This window comes from Muntiacus reevesi, chromosome 2 (genome assembly GCF_963930625.1).
Source record: "Muntiacus reevesi chromosome 2, mMunRee1.1, whole genome shotgun sequence".
NCBI lineage: Eukaryota > Metazoa > Chordata > Mammalia > Artiodactyla > Cervidae > Muntiacus > Muntiacus reevesi.
In genome coordinates, this window is record NC_089250.1 from 159,537,289 (window position 1) to 159,564,732 (window position 27,444).

The 27,444-nt window shown below is 44.7% G+C and overlaps 1 long non-coding RNA gene across 2 annotated transcripts; it reads left to right on the forward strand.

The window, feature by feature from the left end:
• Positions 1 to 7,022: 7,022 nt before the first annotated feature.
• LOC136158340 (uncharacterized) lies at positions 7,023 to 25,783 on the forward strand. 2 transcript variants are annotated; one of them, XR_010661331.1, is made up of 6 exons: positions 7,023 to 7,146; positions 17,186 to 17,333; positions 21,123 to 21,291; positions 22,267 to 22,456; positions 23,172 to 23,252; positions 25,076 to 25,783. It is a non-coding gene; the product is annotated as an uncharacterized lncRNA (long non-coding RNA). The 2 variants fall into 2 exon arrangements; XR_010661330.1 differs by lacking the exon at positions 7,023 to 7,146 and having other exon boundaries at positions 17,031 to 17,333.
• The last annotated feature ends 1,661 nt before the right edge of the window (positions 25,784 to 27,444 follow it).

The window sequence follows — 27,444 nt, forward strand, 5'->3', positions numbered from 1 at the left end:
TTTGAAGCGAGCCACTGCTACTCTAAAAGGTTCCCTTTGCTTAGGCACATAATCCTATTTTAACATTAAACTACTGGCCATGAATCCTTCCTGTCTTGGGGAGATTATCAAGTAAATCATGACCCATTCAGCAAAAGAAGAGGGGTTGTTAGGGAGTGAGAAATTAGGAAGGTCTTCTTTTTGGGGGAAGGGTTGTTTTCTATATTTTTTCATACGTTTATTTATTTAACTGTTTTAAAAGACTGTTGAATTATATTCTGGATCCCAAATTAGGGATATAAATATAATATCTTATTCTACCTTCAATATGCCACCTTTGAAGCATAATTATCTCCTCTTTTCAGATGAGTAACTTGAGGTTTAAGGAAGTCAGATAAAAGTTTAAGTCACTTGGCTGGTCACTGGCTGAGTTTCTGTGATCTTTTCAATGTATAACTTTTCTGCTGGACTAGGACATAGGAGAACAAAGCTCATCTCTACCATTCACTAGCTGTACGATGTTGAGAAAATTTCTTAACATCTCGAAGTCTCAGATCTCTCATCTGCAGGTAAGATGGTACCTACCTAGCCAAGGGTATTTGTATGAAAATTAAATAAGTTTACAAATGTCAGATTATTACTCATCATGGATACTCTGTAGTGTATTGTGAGCCTCATAGTGTATGGGTTAGTTTTTCCAAACAGAAAACCACAGCAATACTGTGGCTGATTTTGTCCAGCGGCTTACTTCTCACTCATCCGAACTCTCTTCTAGCGTATCTTTTTGTATAATAGATGCTCTAGAACTGAAAACAAAACAAGTACATTTCCTGGATTACCTTGCAGCTAGGAATTTGCATATAATTTAAATTCTGTTCTGTCTGTGTGTCATGCAAGTCTTGGAAGTGAAGGGAGCGATAGAAGATGGTAGCCACATGTAGGAAGATCAGACGTGCTGGTGAGTGGGTGTAGGTATCTGTGTTTGCAGCTGGTTCTGGTAGAGTTTGTAGAGCCCTTAGTTCAGTACCATAGGTTCTGATCAGTGGACTACAGAAACCCTGGGTTTTATAGAACAACAGTTTCATGGGTTGGGTTCCCAGTGAAGTGGTCGCTTGGCTAAGTGTCTTTCTTTAGAATCCAAATCTGGTTCTCCAACACCCCTGGAGGTTCTGTGAGCTACTCAATTTTCCTTGAAAACAGTCCCTTTCTGCTTAAGCTGACTGGAGTAGACTCTTTTGTCCAGAAATAATATTCAAATACTGACACTGTGTCATGAAGAAATATGCAGCTGCAGCTGACAAACTTGAGTGATCAGTTATTGATTGGTTCATTGGCATATGGCCAGTGCTCTGAAGAAATATATTTTAAAATACATAATATGTTTCCAGGTTGCTCCATCAAGGCAAGGAATATAAGCTTAATGGGAAACAGATAGTTTCTGAATTTTCTCTGGATTTTTCATTTGATGAATTATTTAACAGTCTATAGTAATTTGGGGCTTCCCTGGTAGCTCTGATGGTAAAGAATCTGCCTGCAATGCAGGAGACCCAGGTTCAATCTCTGGTTAGGAATATCCCCTGGAGAAGGGAATGGCAACCCATTCCAGTATTCTTGCCTGGAGAATCCCATGGACAGAGGAGCCTGGTAGGCTACAGTCCATAGGGTCACAAAGAGTTGGACACAACTGAGTGACTTTCACTTTCAAGCAGTTTCAGACTGGAAGTACTCATGCACTAGGAGATACTGTTTTATTACCCTAATTGAATTTGGAGACTTCAGAATCTGAGAGTGAGAAAACGAGGCTGATCAAAGGGGAACTAAACTCAAAATCTGCTCCGTGATGTCCCCTTTATAGAAACCTACTGATGTGAGCACCTGCCAGGGTGTTGATCTGTTTCTGAAACCCATCCTCGCCATCTCCCATTTCACCCACTCTCTCTTCTGCAGTTCTTGGTTCCCTGATTAACCCTCCACTTCCACACCAGGCTGTCCCTTCTACCACTGAACTCCAGTGACCATTTTTCGACATACTGTCCATTCTGTCCTTTAGGCATGATGACACTTTTGCCTTCTGGCTCCATGAAGTAGATGGGTCAGAGCCACTCCAGGCACCTTCTGTGTTGATTTTCAGGTTGTGCTGGGGAGGGACACTGGGTACTTTCTCTCACCACTTGTTTTCCTCCAGTGAGCAAATTCCCCTCATGCTCAGTTGCTCAGTCGTGTCTGACTCTTTGTGACCCCATGAACTGTAGCCCGCCAGGCTCCTCTGTCCTTGGGATTCTCCAGGCAAGAATACTGGAGTGGGTTGCCATGCCCTCCTCCAGGGGATCTTCTCAATCCAGGAATTGAACCCATGTCTCCTGGGTCTCCTGCACGGCAGGCTGGTTCTTTACTGCTGAGCCACTGGGGAAGCCCACAGTTTCCTCTACCTACCATAAAATCTTCATTTCCAAGCCTCCCTTATAGGTGGGGCCATGTAAATTTTGTTCTTTAAGATGTAAGATGGTCTCTGAAGAATATATTTAAAAGAGGAGCATGCCCTCTCAACTACTCTACTCTTTCTCCTTTTTTGCTGACTGAGGATGTGATATCTGGAGCTGGGGCAGCCATCTGGGACCTCATGGTAGAACATAGGCAACAGAATGTCTGAAGCCTGGGACCATTGTAGCACCATATTAGTCCTGGACTGCTTATCTGTGGACCTTATTTTTGTGGAAGAGGAAAACATTTCTTCCTAGTTGAGTCACTATTATTTTTAGCTTCTTGTTATTAACAATTGACTATAATCTCAATTGATAGATAAATAGCAACTCGTGCATGTCATGCAATGAAAGACTGAATGGCTAGAAGTCTAGAGGTGGGAGTTTAGCCACCATCAGTAGTCATCTTGAGAATCACAGAACTCAGTTCACCCTGATTTCCATCTATAAAAGGGGTAAAAAAGTGGTTCTTAATTCATTTTGAGTGGTGAAAAGTGAAAGTGTTAGTCATTCAGTCATGTCTGACTCTTTGCAACCTTTGGAATGTAGCCCGCCAGGCTCCTCTGCCCATGGAATTCTCCAGGCAAGAATACTGGAATGGGTTGCCATTTCCTTCTCCAGGGGATCTTTCCAACTCAGGAGTTGAGCCTGGGTCTCCTGCATTGCAGGCGAATTCTTTACCACCTGAGCCACATCTTTAAAAATATACACATATTCAAAGAGAACAAATTTGACAGACAAAGTTGGGAGAATTCTGGACGCTTCCGAAGCTAGTCAATGAACTCCTTAGTGGTCTAAATACCAGGGGATAAGAACCATTGACAAGATGTCTCAGCTTTAGCATTATATAACAACCTTCAGGGTTTTTTTTTTTTTTTCCTGTATGGCTTTAGATTATAGTTTTAAAATACTTTTTGATAAGGAACAAAATCAAATGCATCTGAAAAAAATTAAACTTCAACTCTCTCAAGAATATATTTCTGGGTATGTATGTGTGCATGTACTTAGCTGCTCAGTCGTGACTCTTTGCAACCCCATGGACTGTAGCCCACCAGGCTCCTCTAAGAAAGTGTAGTCATTCAGTCATGTCCGACTCGTCCTGACCCCATGAACAGTAGCCTGCCAGATTCCTCTGCCCATGGAATTCTCTAGGCAAGAATACTGGAGTGGGATTGCCATTTCCTACTCCAGGGGATCTTCCCAACCTATGGAGACACATATGGAGACCCATATGGAGACCCAACCTGGGTCTCCCACATTGCAGGCAGATTCTTTACCATCTGAGCCACAAGGGAAGTAGCACCAGCTCCTCAGTTCATGGAATTTTCCAGGCAAGAATTCTGGGGTGGGTTGCCATTTTCTCCTCCAGGGAAGCTTCCTGACCCAGGGATTGAATCCACATCTCCCTTGCATCTCCCTTATTGGCAGGCAGTTACCACTGCACCACTGGGAAGCCCCTCTGGATATGTATATCTATACAAAATATATCAATATATAAACGTACATAATATATGAATATCTATTAAAAACTATATATGTGTGCATATATGTATATACATGTGTATATGTGTATACACACACAGACTTAGCTGTGGGTTTTTTGAACAGAGGTGTTGCAAGCAATTTACATAAGTGTATGATAAGCAGGGGATCTTCTGCCTCTGAAAAGAGTCCTTATCCACATGTTAACCCAATCCTTAAAACTTCAGGTCAATTCCTAATTGGCACCTCTGTGGCCAACTAAACCAGGAGGCCACAGAGGGAATGAATTATACCTGCTGAGTGACCCCTTGAACAACTCCCCGACTCTGGGTGTGGGGTACACGAGGAAGAATAAGAGCACCTTAGCACTGCTGCTGCCTGTGTTCCATTTCTTCCTTAGATAAACAGAGGTAAATCTCTGTCATTGTCTCTCTAAGGTATTTTTAACAGCACTGTTGTTGAGTCAAATGAGTATGAAAGAGAAATAAACAAAGAGACAAGAAAGGAAGAGAGAAGGTTAAGGGTAAACTGAGATGACCACGCTTTGCCACTCAGAGATTGCCCAGATTTTGCAAAACTCCATCTTCCTGGTTTAGTTAGCTGTTTCCACACTGGAACAAACAGACCTTTAGAAAAAAATAAAAGCTGAGTAAGACGCTTGGCTGTATTCTTAGACCCAAGTGTTCCATGGGTTAGGTTAGCTATAAATTAACCAGTCTGCAAAATATATAAATAAATGAATTGCTTTGTTCCGAGCTATCTCCAGTAGGGCTTTGGCTGCTGGCTCTGAAGCCTGGTGGACGTTCCACTGCCCAGAGCTTTTATAAATACTAATGAGTGACATATTGAGAAAAATTGTACCTACAAAAGCAAAGACTTCTTCCATGCAAATCAGGCCCCAATTCCCCACAGATAAGGATCTTTTTGATGGAACACATGCAAAATCTCCAGCTCTTAATTCTTTCATTAGTATTCCAGGCAGATGACTGCCAAATAACAGAGAAAACTGTCTGAATTGCTGTGTCTGAAACCTAATATTGATTTGTTTAATAGTGTCAGGAAGTCAAAATTCACAAATCTCCTGTCGATTGTTTATGAGGCAGTTAGCAGAGAATTGGTTGCCCCTGCTTAATTAATAACTCATTACTGAAATTTGATTATATGCTTGAATGCTTTAAATGGGTTCTAACACAGCGTCTGCAAAGTGGTGACGCGTCGAGGTAACGAGTCTCTGAAAGCTTCCATTTAAGGATTTACCGACAGTCGTCCCTTTCAGACCATTTTTGACTTTCCTTCCAGGGTCAACCTCCCTGACGTTAATGTGTCAGTTGAAAAGGTGTTCCGGGGTCACATGCACTGAGCACAGGGTGGGTCTAAAATTTGGGATGGAGTTGTTTCTAGAAAAATCACTGATGTGAACATAATTTATTGGTCACTAGATCAGAAGAAACATATACATGGTATTGTCCTTGAAAGCATCAATTCTGAAAGTAGGAGTTTCTTTTGGGGGGGCGGTGCATGGGATTAACTGGGCAGGCGAGATAGAAAATGCTATAACTTAAGTTTCACTGCTTTTAAAAAATAGACATTCAGCCTGTCTAGTCACCAGGTGAAGATAGACTGGTAGGGTTGGAGCCCAGGGGGTCCCAGAACTATCTGACCTTGTGCTTGGAGGCTGGGCGGTGGGGTAAGGGGGGGGTGCTGCACCACTTGGCCCTGTGCCAGGGGCAGAAGGGGAAAAAGATGAGAGTCCTCGTGAGAGTGACCTCAGAGCACACGGGTGTCTGCCACGTCTCCCAGTAGAATAATGCCTTTGGGAGATAACACGTCTGAGGGCTGGGTTTGGGCGTGCTTGGAAAGGCAGCTCTCCACAGACTTGAGATGTAGGTGCTGCCTCCCAGGGTCCCTAAACTCATAGCCCTCACCCCACCCCTGCTGCCAGCATCCAACAAAGAACTGGCTTTGGCAGGGGCATCTCTGGCCAACTAGGACTCCCTAAGTCTCCCTCTCTCTTTGTTTTAGGGCAACCAGGCTGACCTGATCAGTAGAAGAAAGCAGGAGAATAGATCCACAGGTTTGCCTCTTTTTTGTATCCTGCCAGCTACTGTGGCATTGGACAGATGAGAGGAAGGCTGGGGAGGTGACTGGTCTTCCCACCAAAGCATTTCCCTTTAGTGGATAATGGGGTCAAGTTCCCAGGCTGGCCCATAAAAAATTATTTAGCTCCCAGTGGATTAACACTGTTAATTGGAGCATGGCTGTTGAATAGTATTGCAGGTATGTTACGGGCAAAATAGGACTCTGGGCTAGCCTGCAACCCAGTCTCCACCAGAGCATTATTGCATCATTTTAGGACTTTGTTATTCTGGAAAAAAAATAAAAGAGCACATTCTGAATTCCAAACAGCCTGACTCACAAATGAACTTTTGGAAGCCAACCCTTGGTCGTCAAGGACTGCCTGTTTGCAGGCTCGCACAGGGGTTATAAAGGCCTGTCCTCAGTCAGCGGTCAGGGTGTACTCATGAAGGCCACGTCCCATGGCCAGGCTCCTCAAGGAGCTTGCAGTCTGCTTGCTCAGAAGTGGTAAAGAGCAGTTTGAGACAGACCACAATAAAACCCCGAGTGAAAAGATACACAATATGGCTGCAAGATTGCAGAGGGAAGGCAGGTCGCCAGCAGCTGGTGGGCCCAGGGAAGGCTTCTGGGAGGAGGTGGGAGCACGATGAGGCCTTGAAGGGTGGTCAGATTTCATCAGGGGGTGGTGGAACATTCCAGGCAGGCACAGGAGTGGGCTGGTCAAAGGTAGGTTTTTGGGGACGGCGACTGGCCAGGCCGGCTAGAAAGGAGGGTAATATGACCGGCCTGTCTCCTGCCTGTGATCTTAATTGAACCAGTCAAGCTTTCAAAATGAACAGTTGATCATTTGATTAAGAAGGGCCTTTGACTCTTTCAAGACCCACGGAGACTGATTTTTATCACAGTGGATCAGAACAGTTTGCACGGAGGAATGCTGGCCAGATTTGGGAGGGAGGTGCCTGGCTGCTCCTGGGGGCCAGCAGAAGCCGCTCCTCCCCAGTGGATTGTCCCTCGGCTGGTGGGTGTTCAGGGCGGAGGCCGGAAATTGCCACCCGCTCAGGGTGGCTGGGTCCCAGGACATCGGTCACCCCTGCCAGCGTCAGGAACTTTATCAAGCCCTGCTTCAAAGGTAAAACCTGGGTTTCTCCCAACGCCCTCCAATCAGGAATGTCTCCGGATGGCTTCAGCTTGGGTTAACCAGCTCCAGTGCAAGGGAAGTTCGCTGATGTCTGCCATGACGCCGATTTGTCAAAGTGCTATTAAGGATTTTCAGTTATACAAAAAAAAAAAAAAAAGGAGTCAACTTTGTTTTTTTTAAAAAAACTCTAATTTATTATGCTTGATTACGCAGCTGGAATGGGAAGGTAGCTGCTGTTTGTAGTTAAATAACTCCTCACAATTTCTTAAAGAAATGATCTTCAAAGCTTTAACGGGTCAGTGGCTCAAGTACAAAGGAAAGATTGATTTTCTTCCTCCCACCCTTTGTTCCCAGAGTTTAAAACAGACACGTTTGGGTAAATTAGTTTGTCTATGTTATTAATGGAAGAAGTTATTAAACTCCCATAAATATAGGGTGGTATCTCGCTTAAGATGCCAAATTTGTTTTAAAGAGAAAAAAAAATAATCTCAGGAGGAAAATGTGGGAAAGGTCTCTTGGTTCCTTGGGTCTCTTGGTTTTTGTAAATTTCATTTCTGGAAATGAATTGGGATCAGTGAGCTGGAGAAGGGGGGGGTGGCTCCAGATACCCCCTAAATGGTGGGATAAAAACCCAAGGAAGGAGATCCCTGCTCATTAAAAAAAACAAAAACAAAAACATTGAATTTAATGGAAAATATTCAGAGTCCTGATTGTGGTAGAGATGGGAGGTATGTGTGGGTGGGAGGGTGCTGGAAAGATAGTCTCTCCACCATGGAAGGAATGATAAAGGACTATCCAGCTTTTAAGCGCAAAGAGGGAAGTGTTTTCCCTTCTCCGGAGGCCTTTGGGGGGGGCACTCAGAGAGGACTCGCTGAGGGAGGCAGCCCTCAACCCAGATTCAGGGCCAGGGTGTGAGGGAGACACAGCCACAGGACCCACCATGGGGGACTGTGCCCAAAAGGGCTGGAGGTTCGAGGCTCCAGGCTGCTTATATGGGATATTCCCCAACTGTGTACAGCACTTTCCAGTTTATAAACCCTGGAATTCGGTGTCTCCTTGAACCTGACAGTGACCCTGGGAGATATGTCGATCAAGGTTTGGGATCCTGATTTTTCAGATGGTAAAAGTCAAACAGAAGCACTTTCCCCCTGATTAGAAAAGTAAAATAAAGAGAATCATTTGAAAAGCAAAGAAAAGCATAAAGAAGAAAACCCAAACCACCACCAGAAGACATTTAGTACTTTGGATTTTTTTGTTGTTGTTGGAAATTTTCTCAGTGGCTGAACAAACTCACAGTCACATGCAGGCGCACACACATGTGCACAAACACACATACCCACATGTGTACACACAACAATGATCAGTGTGCTAGGCACTACTATAAATGCTTTTCATATACTAATTCATCTAGTTCTCAAAGTAAGTTTATCGGGTAGGTACCATTATTATCTTATTTTACAGAGGAGGAAACAGGCACAGAGAGGTTTTGACTTGCCTAAATCAGTTCAGTTGCTCAGCCATGTCTGATTCTTTGTGACCCCATGGATTGCAGCACTCCAGGCTTCCCTGTCCATCACCAACTCCCTGAGCTTGCTCAAACTCGTGTCCATTGAGTCGGTGATGCCATCCAAACTTTTCATCCTCTGTCATCCCCTTCTCCGCCTGCCTTCAATTTTTCCCACCATCAGGGTCTTTTCCAATGAGTTGACTCTTCACTTCAGGTGGCCAAAGTACTGGAGTTTCAGCTATAGCATCAGTCCTTCCAATGAATATTCAGGACTGATTTCCTTTAGGATTGACTGGTTTCATCTCTTTGCAGTCCAAGTGACCCTCCAGAGTCTTCTCCAGCACCGCAGTTCAAAAGCATCAGTTCTTCAGTACTCAGTTTTCTTTATGGTCCAACTCTCACATTCATTTATGACTTCTGGAAAAGCCATAGCTTTACTAGATAGACCTTTGTGTGGGGTCCCAAGACCCCATATCTGACCTGGAGTTCTTGGGTGTCCAGATCAGCACCGTTCCCACTGTGCACACAGTGGAGAGAGTCACAAAATGAAACAGAGAGAAGGTGTGAATTCAAAAGCAGTTGGGGAGCACTGGCAGATTCAGAAGGGGCCCTGGAATCTATAGCAGCTGCTGAGGCTGGATGTACAGCTCTGGGATAAGGCAATTTTTCCTGTCACCTAGCATCCTCATCTTAAATTTTAAGTGAAAAAGTAATTTTTAAATTTAAGACTAGGAAGAAATTGTGTCCACTGAGCAACTAAAATGCTTTGCTTCTCTCCTTCATAATTGACTCTCTTTCCCTTTTTGCTTTTGCCACTAGGAGGCTCAGTGTTTAAACTAGGGAAACTTCTTGATGGTCTGCTCTTGTTTTCACTTTCTCAGTTTTTGTTTCATGTTTACATGGTTCAGTGACATACACGTGTGACAAGGTTTCCGGGAACAGTGCCCTTTCGTGCACGCCTGCATCTACTCAGGATTGGCAGCCTCACAAGTGGGGAGAGCTGAGGACGATGACAGTGAACATTCAGCTGTGTGCTGTTACTGTTTATAAAGCTCAGAACAGCTACAATCCTAATGAATTGTCCTCCCAAGCCTCCAGGGAAGGAAAGGATGATCACATTTCAGTCTCACTTTTGAGCTGAAGAAACTGAGCTTCAAACAGAAGTGGCTTCAACAAGGTCATGTCCAACCCTCCCTCCACACCCTGAGATTTCCTTGGAAAGTGCTGGGCAACCTCAGTGCAGATATGGAAACTCCTTCCCTGCCCTCTCCTGGCCTCGCCTTCCTGTGTGTGATCATATTTCCATACACATTATGTGCCATATGGGTGGCATGTGAGTTGGTTGAAGTTATCACATTGAGGAACATTTTATATTTTGAAAGTTATATATGGATTATAATGAATGATGGTAAGTGAAGTTGGTTTCTCATTTCCAATAGAAACGTGATGTGTTCTTTTAAAATAAATATATTAAAACTATTAGTAAATGTATTAAAACTATTCAGCAAATCAACTGAAAGTTAAATTTTGAGTAAAGAATATAAGGACAGGTGCATAGCTATGACCAAACTGGTGAGAAAGTCCTATTCTGAGCTCACTGCCAATTTATAACCACACTTGCATATGAGGGCACTAATCTCACAGGTAAGACTCTTACCAGCTGAGTTATTTTGCACATCCAAAGGAATGAATCTCTAAGATAAGAATTTTAGGCTGGCAGCAAATGAAAGTCCTTAAGGTCTAAAAAAGGCAGTCAACACTTCCAATCAAATATTCAAGGATCAAGGGGCATCAGGAGGTTCAGATTAGGTCCCTTAACCACTATGGCAAGCCAGTTAACCTTTTTGCACCTCCATTTATTCATCTGAAAAATGGGAGACCTCTGCCTGGTTAGGTTAAAGTTAAGGTTACTTCCCTCAAGATGGTTCAGGCTTGTGTCACTGAAAGTTTCAATGTTCCTATCTTTCCTTCTCAGCAGGCCAAGCCATTCAATGTGATTCACTCTCAGACAGCACAGAGTTGCAAAGAGCCAAGAAGAATTACCTCTGTGAGGCACTCCAAGCTCTGCAAACACCCTGTGTGCTATGGGGAGTTATTATCTGGGCCTCAGTTTGCTCATCTCCAGGATGAAGAGGATGATTATAGATGATGGTGTGATTATTGACATAGAAATGGCCCCAAAAGCCAAGATCCTCTGAGTCGCTGTGGTCTTGGGGCCTGTGTCCATGATCTCTACTTCTCTCTATTTCTAGCTGCCCAAAAAGCAGATCCTAGAGAAAGTCTGTCTGCTTGTCTCCCTCCATCTGCTCCTTTCTTCCTTCTTTTTTTTCCTAGTCCAGTCTCCATGGTCATAATGCAATTCTCTTAGGAAGGCTTAAGCTCATGTGAGCCATTTGCAAGGACCCTACAATTATCACCTGCTCAGAGATACTTTTGAGAATGAAAGGGCCATTCTTAAATGTTTCTCACAGCAGTAACCTGGGAGTCTCTTGGGGAAGTAGCATCCCTTGAGGAGGTAGTTCTCAAACTTTACCATGGGTAAGGAATGTCAAGGATATTCTCGGGCTCTGCCTTCAGAGATTCTGATTCAGTAGGGTTAGGACCTGAGAATTTGCCCTGGTTCCCAGGTGATGTTGATACTACAGGTTCAGGGACCATACCTTGAGAAACCTGACTTGGAGCCTAAATGCTTAATAGTTCATAGAACTCATTCACAACATGTTCTAATTGATTTTGACAAAAAGTCCAGGAGGCCTGGAAAGTTGATATCAAAGATTCCAAGCTAAGCTGAGGAACTAAGACTCAGAGAGGTTAAATGATCAGCCCAAGGGTACCAAGCCACGGTGGGAGAAGCCCTTGTTCAGATTCAGGATGACCAACTCCTGGGCTCTGCTTTGACTCACCAGTCACCCAGCTTCTCTGCTCAGAATTGCATTCAGAGCTGGTTTCGCTGCAATGCCTCCTTCTCAGCAAATGCTCTGACCTAAATTAAAACTGGCTCTTTTAAAACAAGTCAGAGGGATATAATGTACAGTATAGCAAATGCTTATAATAACTTTGTATGGTGTGTAATCTATAAAAACATCAAATCACTCCATTGTACACTGCAACTAATATAATATCGTAAGTCAGCCATGCTTTAATTAAAAAAAAAAAAACTAACTCTGCTTTATAAATACCATTTTAGGTCAACCAAGAGGCCAGAGATTTGCGGTAAGAAATTATTTTAGCCATGTTTTTGTCTATATATACATATTTAATGCTTTAGGGTTTTAATCATTTTGATACGCTAATGATATAAAATATTTAAATTTAAATAATCAAGTATAAACTGTAGAACACTTGTGGAAGATAATTTCTATGTATTCTGTCATTGAAAGAGAGCTCCATTTCTAACACTCCAGCCTGCTACTCAACTTCTATACATTTAATCCTCATGTATATTTTCAGGAATGCAGTAGAGGAATGTCTGTATTATTCAACCTCTCTGTACCTCAGTTTTCTCATCTATAAAATGGGACAGGTACTAATAATACTGCCTTCATGATAAGAGAGGTGTGAGGATTAAATAAAGTATTAATGCATGTTAGACAAACTGGAAGTATGCTTAGAAGATGCTGACTATTTGAAAATATCAGCTCTTCTTGTTTTATTCTCTGCTGACACCCATTTTGTTCTACCCATCATCATCTTTCTCATTTTTATTTCTGTCCATCAGTGAGCTCTCTCCAAGTGAGCTCTCTTTTCTGCCCTCTCTTTATCCCTCCAAATCTTACTTGCACATAGTAGGTGACTAAGACCTACTTATTGAATGAATACAAAATTTAAAATGCTTAGGAAATATATGAGATCACAGAGAAAAACTGTGAAACTCAAAGCATGAAGGATGAAACATTTCCTAGAGGCTCCGTGGAGTTTGCTGGAACAGCCCAGCTTGGCCACAACTCAGCTTCCAACATCTCACTTTCAGTTGCATGGTATGTGTTATGGACTCTACAACACAGTACCAGACACAAGATCTTATGGGATTTCCAACATGAGCTGCACTCCAGGCTTGGGAAGGCCTGGAATCAATGGATCCAATGGGAAAACGGAAAATGAGTTGGGGGAGTCTCATTCAGCCCTGCAGGCTGCTGGTGGCTTTGGGAGGGATAAAGATTTTCCTCTGGATGCCTGGCTATGAAAGGAAAGAAAATAAAAGCAAGAGTCTCAGTGAATGGGGGAGACTTTGTGGTTTGGTCTAAAATTAGAGCCAAAAGTGGGAATGAATCTTATGCCCAAAGACTGCAGAGTTAGACTTTTTAAAATAAAAATTCTCAATTGTCAGTTGTGAAGTGAGCAAGGAGGTTTCATGGTGCTCAGGACTGGTGACAGGAGGAGTGCTGTTGAATCTCACTGGGTTGATAGGTTTCTGGGTCTCCGGCAGAAGCTCTGACATAGTCTTAAAGATAACCAGTCAATTAAAGAAGAAAACAATCTGGCCACGAGGGTGTGCCATAGTCAGAACCTGCTATGAAATAAATCACCCCCAAATATATAGCAAGTAGAAGGCAATGACATCCCACTCCAGTACTCTTGCCTGGAAAATCCCATGGACGGAGGAGCCTGGTAGGCTGCAGTTCATGGGGTCGCTAAGAGTCGGACACGACTGAGCGACTTCACTCTCACTTTTCACTTTCATGCATTGGAGAAGGAAATGGCAACCCACTCCAGTGCTCTTGCCTGGAGAATCCCAGGGACGGGGGAGCCTGGTGGGCTGCCGTCTATGCGGTCGCACAGTCGGACATGACTGAAGCGACTTAGCAGCAGCAGCAGCAAATATATAGCAAATTAAGCAGCCACCATTATCTATGATTCTGTAGGCCAGCAAATGTGGTTGAGCTCAGCCAGCCGGTTCTTCCTTTTTAATATGTTTCCTTGTGCATCTGTGGTCAGCTGTAGGCCAGTGAGGTGGTTTTGCTTCCTGAGTTTGGCTAGATAGTAGCTGTCAGGACAACTTGGACATTTATCTCTCATTTTTCTAGCTGGCTAGCCTGGCCTTATTTGAGTGGTGATGGCAGGAATCTCTCTCTTTCTGTGTGTGTGTGTGTGTGTGTGTGTGTGTGTGTGTGTGTGTGTGTGTGTGTGATAGAGAGAGGGAGAGGAGAGGAAAGAGAGACAGAGAGCAGGAAATGGTGTAATGCCTCTGGAGACCCACTCTGAGACTTGGCATGGTGTTGCTTCTGCCACATTTTATTGGCCAAGTCAAGTCACAAGGCCAACCTAGATTCAGAAATTCACTCTGCAAAATGAATTCCATCTCTTGAGGAAAGGAACTGCAAAATCCCATTGCACTCTGCTTAACTCCTTGGCTGCCAGTTGGGGGCAGAGACAGCTCACACAAGGCTGAAGAATAGGCCTTTATCTGTGGAGATGGGGTGAGGTTTCCATTCTGATCCACTGTTAACTAGCCACATGGCTTTGGGGGGAGTCAGTGAGTCCATTCAGCCTCAGTTTCCCCATCTGTGAAATGGGATCACAGTGTATGTCATAGGGCTTTGTGAAGACTAAAGAGACAACTGATCTGCATATGGTAGGCACTGGAAAAACAGCCACAAAAATGAGTTATATATAATATTAATGAAGTAGAGAATAATAGAATATATGATTAAAGATAACAAATGATGAGAATTTCTCCCTGGCATTTCTTAGCCTAGAAGACACAGTAACATCCCAGGTTTATACAAGAGAAGGCAGATACCAATTTGGCTAGCAGAACTGACCATGTGTCACTTCTGGCCTCCATGGAGTCAGACACCTCCCAGGGCTCTGAGAGATCTGGGGCTTTTGTTCCCCAGGAGGAATCTCATGGAGTGTCCGCTGAGCTCTCAACACACTCAACCTGTTGTCTGACCTCAGCTCTGCTTCAAAGGCCAGATATGGTAAGAAGAGGCTCTTACTGGCCAGGGGAAAGCAGCTCTGGCTTCATCTTTTAAAGCCCTCTATGCCAGTGTCGCTGAGCAGGGAAAGCTCAGAACAGATAGCAGAGGAATTTTTAGAGTTCTAGATAGCAGAGGAATTTGTAGAGTTCTAGATCAACTATCTTGAACAGATTCTATATCTGCCTGCCAATATGATAGCCACCAGCCCACATGGCTACCGAGTACTTGAAATGTGGTCAGTGCAACCAAGAAATGGAGTCTTTAATTTTAGTCAAGTATTTACATAGCCACTTGTGGTTAGTGGTTACTGTATTGAACAGTGCAATTCTAGATGGATGAGCCTCTGAAGAGATAGACTTTGAGGAGGCTGAGTCAACTGTTTGCTGAACCTTAGTGGATTGGGGACATTATCTCCAAGCTGTGTGGGAGCCAGGCCAGGGTCTGGGTCTGGGTCAGCTGTGTAGCAGGGCTTTGGCAGACCCTTCAGGGTTGATTTCTGGTTTCTTTCTAGTTCTAAGTTGGGCTGAGAAAAGAGGAAAGCTTATGATTCTGGAAATACAGAATCCAGTACAGATTTAGCCTCTCTGTCCCCCTTGTTCTATGCTGAATGGTCACTTATAGCTCCCAGAAAGGCCAGGGGTGGGTATACACGCCCTCATCCTTTGCTGTGCCAAGGGAAAGCAGACCTCAGCATCCACGCAAGCAGGGAGAAACGTCCTTCCTGTTTGGATGGTTACTTTTGAATAAAGGATCCACATGGTCCAATGTAGCTTTTGAAGAGGTTAAATTAGCAAGCTAGCACTTGCTCACACATGTGTGTATATGACTGCACACACACACACACAAACGGAGTTTATGAAAATAATTTTGGAGAGCTGGGACAAGATGCCCCAGTCTGAAAAGGCTGAAGGCTTTGCTTTTGCTTTAATTGGGTTAAAAAAGATGACAAATAAAGTCTGCCTCAGGTAGCCTCTTGAAACTCACACTGGAATTTATTTTAGGACCTTCCCCACATCACAGCACAAGGCGGCTTGCAGAACTGATGGTGAATTTTGCCTAGAGATTTTTTTTTTTCCAATTGCCTTTCAACTCTAGCAGCAACAAATCATCCAAGCCAATCAGTTTTTGTATGAAAGCTGAATGAGGAAGACTGCTCCCTGCCCACCTCACCAGTATCTCAATCCCCTGATATTTCTGATAAAGTTGGGACTCTGTCACAGGCAAATGTGCCGGTTTCCTTTAAAGGAAAGACTCTTTCTGGATCTTTCGATTAATTGACTGAGGTGGAGACCAGCGGCTCCACATGGGCGTTTTGACGTGGTGTGGGCAAGATTAGTCTTCTGCTATTGCCATAATTTACAAGGCTCACATAACCATGTAACGACTTGGTGATTACATGGAAAATATCGTATAAATACGTAGTAATTACAAGTTCATGCAGATTACTTGGTACATACATTTGAAGTTACCGAGTAGTTCAAAGATTAATTATCCTGTAACTGGCAGCATTTAAATAATTTTTTTCTCCTATTCGAATACACTGAGGCGGACTTCAAGGCTGGCAAGGACGGGGATGTGATGAGTATGATCTGAAAAGAAAAAATGAAATTTGACAGGCATGGATTATTTAAAGCATGCATATGTGAGCTGAACAGCCAGGACACTTTGATGCAAATCGTAGGGGAAAGAGCAGGGGGATGGTGTGTAGAGAAAGGTGCTGAACAAAGTAAGGATTTCCTGCTGGGACTTGAAATTTAAACAAATAATCATTTAAATGGCGGCCCGGCATTACGTTCCGAGTTGTGTGCATTAATGTCAACATCTGGTACCAACATTTTGACAATTCTATTAAAATGCCCCAGCATTCCCTATCTAACACCTGTTAGCTCTAATTTTCTTTCCTGAGAAGCACACCAGTAGACAGGGTAGATTCCAAATCATTTATCACTTTTAAAGTGCTTCCATATGCGTGTTGGACCCAGCCTGGCCCTAGGCAAACGTTTTCTGAATGCATTAAAATTCAGGACTATTTTTTTTTTTTTTAAGTGTAGACACCAATGTTTCATTGAATTCATGTCTGGTAATTATTAGCTTAAATTATGGCTCACACATGACTTGACAAAGTAGACCATGAATTAAAACACGCGTGCACACACGCACACACCCTAGAACTCTTCAATAGATTCGCCCAACTCCTACATTGCTTGTTATTGAGATGTCAGTCAGTAATCATTAGGCAAACACTCTTCATGGAGGGAACTGCTAAGAGGCCCAGGAGTCCCAAGAGACAATCTAAAAATGTCAAAAATGTTACGGTATAAATGAATGACACCAACAAGAGAACATGTGTTAGCGATGCAAGCAATTAGTTAATATATTACAAGTTTCAACCTCTGAGCAAAACAGGCAACACAAATTTCCTCTTGACAAAAGGCTACAGATAAGATCAGGTGGATTCCCAGACAATACAACTTCCCAGAATTGGAGCAACCCTCCAGCAGGCTGGGAGGGAGAGAAGGGGGTCTGAGGAATCTGGGGTCTGTAGAGTGTCAGTCACTAGGCAGGTCTCACTCTCCCTGAGAATGACTGGCTGGACTTTTAGGCTCTTTGCAGAGGAGAAGTGGAGCCTGAAATGGAAGAGGACATCCGGTGTCCCCCGGATCTGGTTCACCACAAAGCTGCCTCCTCCTTGCTGGGGCTTCAGAATGAAAGTTAGAAGGTGGAATGAAATCGCATTGCTGTTTTCAAAGGCAAGGAGGAGCCTGGGCAAGGCGATGGGCATGGGGATATTGTATGGCAAATGCTTGATCACTGCTTTCCAGAGGAGATTTAAAAAACTAAATATTGTGTATTACACAGTTTCTATCTCCCCCCACTTTTTCTTCTATCTCTCTTTCACACACACACATAAAGACGTTTGAAACAGAAAAATCTTCTGACATTACACACAAAGAGAAAATATGTTTTAGGCAAAATACACATGATTGATATGCTCTTGGACCAAGGATTTGAATAGGGCGCTTAGAAATACCAAGGAAACCCTGAGAATGCAAGAAGGCAGGAAAACCTGGATTCACCAACTCAAAATGTAAAAAAATTTGTAGACAGTTAAAAATGTCTGTCCCTGTACACACGCACACCTACACTTTCACACTTCCTCTGTTTACTAAATAACATTTCAGCACAGTTTTCATCTTATAAGGAAAGTGTTTGAAACTTGGAATAAGTGCACTTAATTAAAGGAAGGCTGTGAAAATGTGCACTAATCTGATATGACTAATAGCAAAGTGCATGAAATTGCTAATTAGAATTTCATTAAAGGTGCTGCTTTATCAGCCTGTGAATATCACAACCTTTAAAATTCTTTCAGGAGAGCTTAATTCCTTTTCAAACAGAAATATTCTTTAAAGACATTTGATTTGTTCTGAAGGAATTCGTGGCTTAGGCTGGAACTTAAAATGTTGCCGATATTCCAGGAGGTGATATCAGAATAGAAATACAGATCAGGGACTTTGTTTCATTTGCCTGATGAATCCCTTTCTCCCCACCTCTATTATGGATTATCGTTCAAAAACCCAGCCATGAAAACAGAGTTGAGTCCTGGGTTTATTCCACATGTAATTTGTTTTCTACTGAAGTCAACGTTTATACTCTCCTAAAAGAATAAAGGAAAAATTACTTAAAAAAATTTAAGTCACTGAATATAAAATTAAACATTTTTATTTTCATACTCATTTCACAAAATAAAAAGTAGATGATATTTTTTCCTTAAAGGAAACAAGCATTCATTTAAAACAAGTCAGCAGCCTTCACTTTAAAAAAATTTTTTTAAATAAATTATACTGTTTAAAGTTAGGAAAGTCCACTATTAACAATAGCAGATGTATTTTTATTCTTTTTCTGACTTGCTTTCCTAGGTTACAGGATTTTCTCACTCCACAGTTTAATTATTCCTGGCACTAAATCCGCATTTCACCTTGCTTTTTGCTTTAAGATTTTAAAAGTGCTGCCTTCTTTCTACTCCTTCATTTTCTCCATTTTCAACCTTATTTATAGATTTGTGGATATGAAATAGATCACTTCTATTTTCATATCCATAAAGCCTTATGACATATCACTTTCCCTGAACACAGTTCCCAATGTTAACAACCGTATTTTTTAATTTGCAGTTTTCCCCCGTTGATGAAGTGTTCTCACAATTAGTAACTGGGTTCTTTTTAATATTCAAGTTTGATTGAACAGTTACGTTTTGTTACTGAAAACCCATTAACGTTAATGGAAACTACAGCTCAGTGAAAGCAGCAGCTTACTTTTACAGAAGTTGTTAAAAACCTAACCTGGCTTCAAATTTGCCGAACACATCAGGTAACAGTGATGTAATTTTGCTGAACTGAATATTTTAAACACACTTTAAAAACTTCGATTTAAAAGCTAATCAGTCATATTTACCTGACGACCATATCTGAAAGGAGAGAAAATGAGCACAGAAGTAACTTTGAGAACCAGTGTGATTTCTCTGGATACTTAAATCTCAAGTGGCTTAATTAGAGTTTACCCTGATTTTTGCTTCAGCAAGAGGAATTTACATGGCATTTTAGATAATTTATCTACTGGACTAGGTAACAGACAAAAGATTACACTTTCCCTTCCAACATTTGGGAGGTACATTTTTAATGCAACGATTTTAAAAGATCGGTCTAGACTTAAATGAATGAAAATTAGGCTCGTTAACTGTAATGTCTGCAGTCGGAGGTGGGGTGTCAGTCTTGCCTATCTGTGGGCCACCGTCGTCAAACAAAGCTGCTAATTCGAATGTTTTAAGTTTCAAATTGAGAAATATTGTTCTAATATGGCAACAATGGGGCTGTTGTCCTTTCAAGCACTCTGCGATTGCGGCTTCCTTACGGCTCGTTTTATGCAAAACGAGTGGCAAGTAATTGTGATTTAATTCTTTTCAAGTAAATTACAGTGAGTGCGTGACACAAAGCCGCGGCGGACCTTGCTTTCTCTGTCAATACTTGAATTAATGATGGCAGGAGTAAAAACACCAATTGTGCGCCACAGCCCTCCCTCGGCCCCCACCCCTGCCAGGGGGAGACCTGCCAATCAGGCCGCGCCGCCGTGAGACTGGGAATCCTCAAGTACCCGAGGATGGGGGTGGCACGTTCCGGAGTCTCGGCGCTGGGGTCGCGGGGGCCCGAGGCAGCCGCAGCGGTCGGCGTGTGCGTGCCACCGGCCGGGTGCCCGCCGCGCGGTCACCGCGGTCGCCAGGGGTTTATGGCGCTGGGCACGCGCTGCCGAGTGGAGGGCAGAAAGGGTTCCCCAGGGGGCTTGGTGGTCCTGGCACTGGGTCTACGGGTTAGTTGGGCCACGCTGGCCTCCCCGAGACTCCGCGGAGGGCTTCCCGAGGAGGCGGCACGGCCCGGGCTAGAGGCAGAGGGGAGGCAGGGCTGCCAGTGGGGTTTGCGGGCAGCGAGGGGTGGTTAGGCTCTGCGCTTCGAGGCCCGAGGGCCGGAGGCCGGAGCGCTAGTTCTCACCCAGAATCTGCGAAGTCCGGGTGGGGAGGAAGCCGCTGAGGGAGGCCCGAGGGGCAGGGCAGGAAGGCAGGGTCGCCCGAGAGGACGGCAGGTTGCGACCCTAGGCTGCCTGCAACCCGCCTGAATGCAGTAGGTGCTCAGTAATCACTGCACCGGCCAGGAACGTTCAGTGTGGTCTGATCACTTCCCACTGTACTTGAATGAAATCGCAACTTTTTTTTCTGAGGCCCAGAGGTTCTCTGTCCTCTAGCTTTTGCTGGATTCCCAAAGCCAGGGAGGGAATCCTGCCTGCCCTGTTTTCCTTGCGTAACTTCGGAAGGTGACTTGACCGCTGTAGCCTCGGTTTCCACAGCAATGGGGGTTAATAGTGAAATCCTTCCTTCTAGGGTCCTTGCTAAGTCGCTTCAGTCGAATCTGAGTCTTAACCACCTCGTGGACTGTAGCCTGCCAGGCTCCTCTCTCCATGGGATTTTCCCAGGCAAGAATACTGGAGTGGGTTGCCATTTCCTCTTTCAGGATCCCTTCCCAACCCAGGGATCAAACCCATGTCTCCTGTGGCTGCTGCACTGCAGGAGGATTCTTAACCCCTGTGCCACCAGGGAAGCTCTAGGTTCCATTATGAGCATTTAATAAGCTCCGGGTAAAGTGCTTAGAATGGTGCCTGGAACAAAGTGTAGTGCCCAGAACGGTCAGCAGGGCTTACTTGACCTCAGCTTACTTGACCACCTTCCCTTTTCCTGGATCTCCATAACAGAGTCCCTGCCTCACGGTCTTTGCACTTGCTGCCAGAGCTCTTGGTCTGCTCTGATCATAGCTTCTGATTCAGGCCCCAGCTCCGAGAGTCCTTCATGACTCATCGTTGTCACAAAGTTCTTTGTTTCCTTCCTAGTTGTTATCCTTATCTGAATGTTTTTCTCAATTTGCTTAGCCATTATTGTCTGTTTCCTCCCCAAAATGTAGGTTCCATGAGGATGGGGACTGAGTTTGGCTTGTTTTCTGCAGGTCCCAGCGTCTGCAGCAGAGGCACAGTAAATTCCTGGAGAATGGATGCGTTCTTCTCCCTTGTACCTCAAAGTGGTCAAACTGCTTCACCTCTGAGTGCCCATTCCTGTCATTCAAGATAATAAGTGAAATCATTGGCCTGGAAATCATATTTTCAAAATTAAAAATAGTAAGTTTCTAAAGATTTTGAGGTTCTCAAAAAGGTGCTAGACAATTGGAGATTTTTCTCCACGTCACCATCTTTCTACCTTGACCAGTTTTGACCGTGAGGTTGAAATGCTCCCCATGGCTCCCTGATCCTGCGAGGTGATAGAGGGACGGTCTGAATTTCCTCCCAAACCTGGGCCCGGGAATCGTGTAGACCTCCACCCCACAGCACAGCCATATCCACCTTCATGCTCTCTGCCCTTTAGTGTCAGCCTGATGACCACCCCTCCCTCCCCACACTACATCATGTGGCCCTGGCCTTTTGTCCTCAAGCTCCCCTGCCAGAGCTTTTCTGCTCCTTTGGCTGCCCTCTTTGGTATTCATCACAGATTCACACCTGCTTTTTCTCCTCCCAGGAGCCAGTTGTCTTAGACTGGCTCCTGCTGGGTTTGCCAGACGGTCTGAAGGAGCCAGAGAGGCCAACAGAGGCCGGGTGGGGCTGCCTCAGCAGCTCTGCTTATGCTGGGGAGATGAGTCAACTGGCTCGGATCAACGGGTCACTGTGTTTCCTTGTCCTGGCTGGAGCCAGGGACAGAGTATTTCTGGAAGTCTGGCCAGGCTCCCCATCTCACACCATGTATTTACTCAGTGAGGTCATTGTAAACAATGAGTGTCTCGGACACGTTGACCATCCTTGGTAGCCGACTCCTGGCCTAGGGTTCTATCTTTGGGAGAGAATTTGGAGAAGACCTCTGGCTATCAGGAGAACAGGAAGTATAAATACTCAACTCATTCATTGGTGCAAAACTAGTTTCTTAGCATCACTGGATTGGACACAGTAATGGCTGCTGGGGACATAGATACGGTAATAGCTAACACTTGTTTAGCACTTCTCATGTGCCAGAAACTGTTCTAGGCGCCTCATGTGTGTTACATCACTTAATAAAATACTCAAATCTTGATGAAATAGGTTCTATTATTATCCTCTTTTATTCAGGCGGGAACAGGCTCAGAGCAGACATAGAACTTGCCAAGGTTACCCAGCCAGGAAGTGATGGGTCTGAACTTGGAACCAGAGCCTGTGCTTCTAACCAGCACATTGCATTGCCCCTCTGTCTTAGTCTCCAAGATGGATAAGATGCAGCTTTGCCCATCTAGGGGCACAGGGCATCAGAAGCAAACAGAAGGTAGGTGGGTGGGGATGGTTCTTACTATACACCAGGCCCTGTTCTAATTGTTCTACACATATTATTAGCTCCTTAAACCTCACAGCACCCTAGGAAATAGGAAGTGATGTCATCCCCATTTTATAGGTAAGACACAGGGAAGTCCAGCCCCTCATCCCAAGGTCTTGGGGCAAGTGGGTGGCAGAGCTGGGATTGGAACCCACAAAGGGCCTCTCTCCAGGGCCCATACTCATAGCCCTGCCCTGGGTCAGACCTCTGCCAAGCAGTCGTGGTGTTCTGTGCTTGTCCTCAGATGGTTAAGAGGATGCTGATCTTCTTTGGTGTCACCAGAGACACCCTGAACTTGGAGGCCAGAGCTGCTCCTCACTAATGGAAACTCCCGGGAGTCTCCATGACCTTGTCTGTGAAGTGGAGGTCATGAGGTCAGCTCTCCCCACCTCTCAGAGCTGCTTCCAGGAGTAATGAAAAGAATGGACATGGAAGAGCCCTGTGAAGTATGAACTCTGATCTCAGAAACACTTCGTTCTGCAGGCCTGGCCTGTGCTGGGTACCCTGGGAGGGGGCCAGGCGACTGACCTACTTTAAAGATCAGGATGTAGGGCCATGATAAAGGAAGAGGTGATTATTTTAATTGTAAAATGGACAGCTGTAGATGAGGTATCTGGTTTGATGGTTAGAAACTTGTCTGCTACTTTTTTGTTTGTTTATTTCTAAGAGTACTCCAAGACCCTCGGAGAGCTTCATGCCAGTCCAGGTGCTCAGCGCTTTCTGAGCCCCATTCCTGCAGTCCTGTGAGGTGAGATGACATTGTGTCCATTTTACAGGCAGAGAAACTGAGGGCTAATGAATGGAGGAGCTGGGCTCTGAACCCAAATCCTGCTGACTGCAGTCCTGGCCTCTCTGCTCTGATGGGCCCTGGCACAGACCTGGCACAAGGGAGCTTCCCCTCTTTGCTTCTGGACTTCTGGGTTTAGTTGCCCTTTTGTCTGAGGGTCCCCCTCTCTCGACCTTGGTACTTTTACGTTCTCACCCCCCCTCAGTCCTGGGGGGTCCACCACCCACACACCTCTGTTGAGTGTCAGAGGGATGACCCCACTCTCCTCCACCCACTCACCCACCAGCTTGCTGCTTTCTTGTAAGAGCTAGGAGTCAACCCCTTGACTTCGTGTCAACACCTCTGTCCAAGGGAAAGAGACGTCTCTCCATCCCCAGGAGCTTACCCTGTGTGAAGTGGTATCTACAGGACTGGGGAGGAGGGGGACAGGAGCCAGCACAGACCAGGCTGCCTTGGTTCCCCATCACATTCTCTCCAGGCCTGCTTCTGGTCCTAGCAGCTGAATTTATTTTGGCCTAAATGACAGAGTGGTCAGAGATGGTAAAAATCTCCTTTTATCAGGTGGACTGAATGGGGTTGTGAAGGGGATATCAGCTGTTCTTGGGCTTGCAGTGTCTGCCTTACATGGGCTCTGCCATGGGGCTTCCAGTTTTCAAGTGGCTGATGACTGTACTCATGTGTCAGCCTGCCCCTGGGCCTATGGAACTGGCTTGGGCTCAGGGGATGGAGTCTGGGTTTCCCCAGTTACTAGCCATGGGGTCTTGGGCAAACTGCATGACTCCTCTTTGCTTTCATTTGCTCATTCATGAAGCTGGAATAATAGCTGAATGTAGCTCAGAGAATTACTGGGAGAAGTTAATTATTTGTTCCTGGAAAAGCATTTTAAATGATATCTGGTACAGAATAAGCAGTCAATAAATGTTCAGTTCAGTTCAGTTCAGTTCATTTCAGTCACTCAGTTGTGTCCGACTCTTTGCGACCCCATGAATCACAGCACGCCAGGCCTCCCTGTCCATCACCAACTCCCGGAGTTTACTCAAACTCATGTCCATCGAGTCGGTGATGCCATCCAGCCATCTCATCCTCTGTCGTCCTCTTCTCCTCCTGCCTCTAATCCCTCCCAGCATCAGGGTCTTTTCCAATGAGTCAGCTCTTTGCATGAGGTGGCCAAAGTATTGGAGTTTCAGCTTCAGCATCAGTCCTTCCAATGAACACCCAGGTTAGCTGACCCCAAAATACAAGCTCAAGATTACCTTCTCCACTCACATCTGCCTTCCCACTCAGAATACATAATATGCAAAAGTTATAAAATGGGATGCCTTTAAAACTCCATGTTGACAAGAGGCAGTCCTGATGTGTGTTTTGGGCCTCACCATTCCCTACTGTGTGATCCTTTGCAAGTGACTTCATCTTCTGAGTTCTGATTTTCTTCTCTATAAAATGGATATAAAATAAAAAACTTTGTTGTTAGTGGTGAGAATTAAGTGAATAATGTACATAAAGCAAAGGGTACTCCTCATTCTTCCTCATACCCTGTCCCATTTTCCCCCTTCCGTGCAAGTTCTTTGGCAAGGCTATGAGATGTGTTCTCCAAATCAGTTTTCCTTCCCTCCTGGGTACACAGGAAGACTACATTTCCCAACCTCCTTTGTGGTTAGAGGCCTCATGTGCCTGAGTTCTGGCCAATGAAATCTGGGCAGCAGTAATCTAGTCTACCTCCAGGGCCAGGACTAAAATGTCTTGTAAGATCTTTCATGCTCCTTTTCTCCTCTGTCTGCCAACAGAATGTGACTCAGGGTGACCTTGGAAGCCTGCATGTTGAAGATGGTGGAGCCCCTGCCAGCAGAAGCCTGTCCTTCACTGCCTGCTGCTTATCAGGCTGCTTGGACTAGGACATGTGTTTTAAGCCAATGAGATTTAGGGGTTGTTTGTTACTTCAGCTAGCAGTTAGCCTATCTTGACAAATAAAGAATTTTATAGAGACTCTACCTAGTGTATACACCTGCATACATTGATATTATAAGATTTCCCATGTATTTTAGAGTCTTCCTGGCCCTCATCCCCCTTAAACTCATCTATATGATGCAAGTTTAGAACCTTACTGCCTTAAAGTACCAGACCCAGCAATTGTTATTAGTACTCTCCTTCCGGCTATAGTTGCCAAAGTGCTTGCTTTCATCCTCACAGTACATCCACCAGATTTGATGGGTCACACGTTATAGGCTCTGGCAAGGGCTCCTCTCAGCTGAGCCCCCGAGACTTGGCCCAGGTCCCCCTGATAAATCCCTGCCCTCCTTCTGGCTTGGGTGAGATGGGATCCTTCTGTGCTGTCTCCCCTTGTTAAATTGAGGGGAGCCTGAAGACTGGGGCTGAGATGTATCCATCCCCTCTCCTTAGAGCCAGCTGCAGGGTTGGGGGCTGGCCGATATCACTTGTTTTGCACAGGATTGTTGATTTCACGGGTCAAGGACTATCTTTATGGTGTTCTGGGAAAAAAAGAAAAATCCTCAGCTTGGATGAAGTTTATAAGAATTAAAAATAATAAAGATCTTAATATATTGAATATCTGTTCTGTACCAGGCCTCCTGTATCTCTTAGCTCCTTCTCCATCATCCTGTGAAGTGAGTCTTAAGTAGCCCATGTGTAGAGGTATAGAGAAGCCAGGCCCAGTGGCCCAGAGCTGCTGGAGGTGGACTGGAGACTCTAACAGGGATCAACTCAAAGGTAATAACAGTTAACTTTTCCTGAGTTAGGAACTGTGTATCATAAGTGCTTTTGATGAATTATTTCGTTTAATTTTGATCATTTGTTTATGGAGTAGGAACTACTATAATTTCCATTTCACAGATGGGAAAACCAAGGCTCAGTGAGGCAAATGATCTCTTTTCCCCAAGGTTTCATGGCTAAAAAAGGCAGTGCCCAGATTCAAATTCAAGTCATTCTTGCTGTCAAACTTGTACTTTCACTCATGCGGTACCTTGCGTTGCCTCTTCTGCCACTTGGAAAGTGCAGTGGGGACTGGGTAAATACACTTCCAGGGGTCATGGCTTTGGGTGGGGAGCCAGCCTGTGGTCAGGTGGACAGCCTGCTGAGTCAACACCTATTATGTACGAAGTCTGACCCCGTGGCCTGGTATGACAGAGGGGAGGCCCAGGCTATCCCATGGCATTGGCGCCCTGGGTTGAGAAGAGAGCTGTGTATCTCTGCCGGCAGCCTGGATAAGTCAGTGCCCTGGCAAGGATAGATGTCACAAACCTCAGAGAAGAAAGGGAGCACCCAGAGAGGGGCAGGGATGGCTTTCCCATGGAAGTGGGATTAGATGAGCCTGCTCTGCCTGGATTTGAATCCCAGCTAGCTCAGTGAGTTTGGAGAGATTACTTAATTTCTCTGAACCTCCATTTTGCCATGTATAAAATGGAGATAGTAAAGGTACATAGCTCAGTTGGTAAAGAATCTGCCTGTGATGCAGGAGACCCCGGTTCAATTCCTGGGTTGGGAAGATCCCCTGAAGAAGTGTGATAGGCTACCCACTCCAGTATTCTTGGGCTTCCTTGGTGACTCAGCTGGTAAAGAATCCGCCTGCAATGTGGGAGACCTGGGTTTAATCCCTGGGCTGGAAAGATCCCCTGGAGAAGGGAAAGGCTACCCACTCCAGTATTCTGGCTTGGAGATTTCCATGAACTAAGTCCATGGGGTTGCAAAGAGTCAGACACGACTGAGCAACTTTCACTTTCACTTTTTCACCCACCTTAGAGGATTAAATAGTTATATGTAAAGTGTTTGGCACATAGGAAGCTCTTGATTATATACTTATTTACTCTTTGCATCATCAGGGACTAGTGGACTTTCACTAGGTAAAGAAGGGAAGCTTAATGTACCAAGTGAGTGTTATAAGCAAAGCTTCAGAGCTTTGCTCTGAAAAAACGGAGGACTTTTTTTTTTTTTTTTTTTTTGAGAATAGATGGCTCAGTTTGGCTGGTTCATATGGGAGCAATAGCAGATGAGGCTAGAAAGAGAGCCTGAGCCAGATTGGTGAGGCCATGAGGAGTCATTGAGGGGTTTTGAGCCGGAGAGTGTCATAGCCAGAGCTGGGTTTTAGAAAGATAAGGCTGCTGGGTGTAGGGTGGATTGGATGGGGACTAATGGGAAAATC